Genomic DNA, 4,389 nt, shown 5'->3' on the forward strand with positions numbered 1-4,389 from the left:
GTAAGCTTCGAGAAAAGTTGCGTAATTTTGGTAGACTAAATGGAAGGGGAGTAAGGCCAGGTGGATCAGAGGTGGATTCAAATTGTTCTATCATGGTGTGGATGTGAGGAGAACTGTTGCTATCAGTGTGTGAAGAGTGGGAGAAGAGGGTTGCATGGGCAGCACATTGAACACATTTTATAAGTGGTCAGAAACTTGTAAATAACTCATGAAAGAATAAAGTTACGTTAAAACCAAGTACACTATTGTTTTTCTTGTGAAATTCCCAATAAGTTTGATGTGTCACATGACCCTCTTCCTATTGAAAAAACAAAAGTTGGATCCAAAATGGCCAACTTCAAAATGGCCACCATGGTCACCACCCATCTTGAAAAGTTTTCCGCCTCACATATACTAATGCGCCACAAACAGGAAGTTAATATCACCAACATTCCCATTTTGTTAAGGTGTATTCATATAAATGGCCCACCCTGTATATCTATCTATATCGATAGATAGATAGATAGATAGATAGATAGATAGATAGATAGATAGATAGATAGATAGATAGATAGATAGATAAGGCACTATAAGATAGATAGATAGATAGATAGATAGATAGATAGATAGATAGATAATTTATTAATCCCAATGGGAAATTAACATAATCCAGCTATAATGTCGTGGTTTCAGAATACTGATCTTCACAAGTTTTGACTATTTATCAGGCGTATACAATCCTTTTCTTTTAATTTTGTTCCCATATGTAAAACCTGTATTTTAAGTTAAAAATGCAAGTGTTATTGAAAATGTGACTCCTAATAAAAGATAAGTAAGAACCATATTATTCTAGAGTATGTTTGTAAGTGAACAGCAAAGCCTTGATCAGGATGCTCAGTTTCCAAGCTGTTTTATCTTGTGGGATTTACAGGTACTAGCAAAGTGCACACCATTTGTAACCATGTGGATAGAAGTGGAGGCTCTGGTCATATCTATCAGTTCTAAAAGTGTTAATACGCAAGGTGATTGGACCAGCACCACTTAAACAGAACACTCAGTATTATCACTACCAAAAACAAGATTTTCTTAATAATTATTCAATATAAATTGTGCAATAATTTCAAGAAATATTTACAATTATCAATAATGATTGGTCAGTTGAATTGAAAGAAAGAATGCACAAAGATTAAGTTTACCAAACAGACTGATCAAGGAATATACTGAAGTATCAAAACTACAGCATGCCCGCTTCTATATATTATATATAAATAACAAAAAATGTAAAATGCATAACAACTGTACAAAGCAGTTATAACAACTCTATTATGCACAGTCATTTTAACACACAAATAAAAATGGCAAAAGAGAAGTAAAGAAAGAGACTCACTTGTTTGAGTAGGGTTGAGATGTAATCCCGAGTTTAAATGCCTCAGTGGTGCTTTCCTTGTGCTTCCAACTGTGGTAAAACAAGTATGTCAAACTCTTCCCTCTCTCTAAAAAAACAAAACTAAAACAACCACACAAATGAACAAATTCTAATTATACCAACCAGAAACACTTCTGCATTTGTCATTTGAAACCACAATTCTTGACCTTGTAAAGTTTAGAATAAATGCTACGTATGGCATATTTCTAAATGTAATTTTAGCAATACTAAAGATGTACTAATGTATAGTTTAAATGTCACTTTAAACATATATATTCACTTATTTAGTTTATATTCTTGTCTAAATTCACAACAACTATAGGGTATTCTGTTTAACAGAATAATGGCGCTGAAAAGAAAAAGAAAGGACTGGTTATTTTCCACATGATGTCCCACTCGCCGTCTGCTGGTCCATCCATGAACAGATTTTCAATCCTCTCAACTGTCTGTATAACTTTAATAATAACACAGAAAAAGAGAGGATTGTACTCATAGACACACTTTCTGTACTCATTAGAGATTTACTGAAGGCTAATTAACCTCTGGCATCAGCACATCCAGAATGATGTGAACTCTGTCAATCCTCTCAAAAGTGCCTACAGCTCTTGACAGCACTTCATCCAAGAAGTTGTACAGGCCATCTATCAGCTCCTCATCTTCTATATAAGTCATTACCCAGTGACCTTTAGGATTTTCATAATTTTCTTAACCTTTTGGACGATACTTTACGAGATACAACAGCCTGTTGGACAAGAAAATACAAGTGTTTGGCACTATAAATTCATCTTAGCTCTTTGCTGCCAGAGAGATTACAATAACACATTTTTATTTGTCATCTGAACTAAGTTACCAGCAAGTGATCATCTGCTCCATGGTCCTTTATTATGAACTCCAACAGCTTCTCATGTTGAGTCCTCCTGTAGGCTCTGCTGATCTCTGCAGCCTCATAACCTGAGCCACTTGTTCTTCAGTCAGCTGCCCTACTGCAGCCACACAGCCACACTGTGGACACACAAATCAATACATCAGACTGTCACATGGAGTATTTGTCTTATGTAAGCGGTCTGGTTGTGGTCTGAACACTTGTGTTTCCTCAGAAAAGTGGACACATTGAAAGATAGTTGAAACTGTGAGGATTACTCTGTGGATCACTACAAAAACTCCTGTTGGATGTGATCTCAATAGTTTTTCTGAATACATCCATTACTTCAGAGTATTACGATTGCTACAGTCCGGACACTGGCTAAAGTAATATGCAAGTCACAGAAAAGCTTTAATGATATTTTTATTCCAATCATCAAAATAACCAATCTAACACTTCCCATGTGACAACAGGTCCCAAAGCTTATGACAATCCTTCACACCATGTTCAATTTTAAGGTTTTTACTCAAGTTGAGCCAAGTATCAAACCACAGTGGTAGACTAAGTTCTACATTAATACCTTGGTGTGGCTGTATCAGTATATTCCTCAATGAGTTCACTGCTGCCATGATCTTCTTGGTCCTGACTTTTAGACATTAAAATATTAATGTTATTCATTTAACAGAAACAAAGAGTGCCAATAAAGGTTTACCTGTATACACCAAAACACACACTGGTGTATTTAAAGTAACACTATATGAACTTATTTAGACATTAAAAAATGTAAAATTCCAAACTTATTTAAACTGTTTTCCCCTGGTTGGATGTGAGGTGTCACCTTTGATTGTCCATGCATCCCAAAAAGGAGCAGGGTACCCGCACTGGCACTCAGCAATGGTACACTCAGAACAAGTACCAATATCTGCAAATTATTCTAAGAAGGCACAGGTCATTTGGCACCCACTAAACCAGACCATAGGACATGGCCACATAAAATTATGGGATAAATTGTTAACAAAACTAAAAGGAAACACTGAATATTTACCACCCATACGAGCTGTTCTCCAGAACAACCAAACACCACCACTTTCTAATGGCAGGCATGTCATCCTAAGATAAAAAGGATATATCACTGAATGCCACGGTTAAAAGTATGTCACATATGAAGAAAGAAATGTATATATCAGCATCTTTAAAGGACTTACAGCAGTAAAATCAAAGGGTTCCCTCCATGGTCAGATAGATAAAGTGCATACTAACAGAGAACAAGAGAAAAAGTACTGAAATCACACACAATCTAAACACAAATGAAAGGTTACATAAAGCCTATAATTAATAATTAAATACCATCAACATGTAAATTCCACAGTCTACTGAACCATTAGGCTGCTTTGGGATGTCCTATGAAAAGGAGGAAGGAAAAAAAACACACATGTGAAAGTCCAAAACTACAAGTGAAATTACAAGTTTAACAAATGGTTGTATCCAATTTACCTTATTTTTCATTAATATCCAATTGTCAGCAGATATTCTTGTCGCAAGTTTTCTGAAAGGAAAAAAATATATAAATGTCACTTGTAATTACATTGAAAAGGTCCTGTGTACATCACAACTGTCAGTCTGAGTCTCATACAGTAAAGTGATGCACTGCCCATTGTTTGAAAGTCTTAACAGTTTAGAAATGTCATGCATCACCTGCAGAAAACTACCAAGAAAGTCTGTTAAAATTGACGGTGCCAAAACACGACTGATTACTTGGTATTACAATTTAGACACATTGTTCCAAGAGCTCCAACATAAGGAACTCAACTGAAAAGGAAAAAAGGTAACATCATGCATTATATTATATATATATATATATATATATATATATATATATATATATATATATATATATATATATATATATATACACACACATCTGTGATAAATTAGCTTTCTGTCTTAGACTTTACCCATCTAATATCCATGGTCTCCGGTGCTCATCTGTGACCCTAACCAGACTAGCAGGTCAGGGCAAACAGCAATTACTGAAACAGCAAACCTATTTTTAAAAACACTTTAACTGTTTTAACAGTTTACTGAAAATAGACATGGTTCTATGTACAGACATGAAGTATAA

At 35.0% G+C, this 4,389-nt stretch overlaps 1 long non-coding RNA gene across 1 annotated transcript; it reads right to left on the reverse strand.

The window, feature by feature from the left end:
- Nucleotides 1–2,110: 2,110 nt before the first annotated feature.
- Nucleotides 2,111–2,715, reverse strand: LOC120521073. Its single transcript, XR_005631980.1, has 2 exons — nt 2,256–2,715; nt 2,111–2,147 (listed from the first exon to the last, which is right to left on the reverse strand). It is a non-coding gene; the product is annotated as an uncharacterized LOC120521073 (long non-coding RNA).
- Between the last annotated feature and the right edge of the window lie 1,674 nt (nt 2,716–4,389).

This window comes from Polypterus senegalus, unplaced genomic scaffold (genome assembly GCF_016835505.1).
Source record: "Polypterus senegalus isolate Bchr_013 unplaced genomic scaffold, ASM1683550v1 scaffold_147, whole genome shotgun sequence".
Classification (NCBI taxonomy): Eukaryota; Metazoa; Chordata; class Cladistia; order Polypteriformes; family Polypteridae; genus Polypterus; species Polypterus senegalus.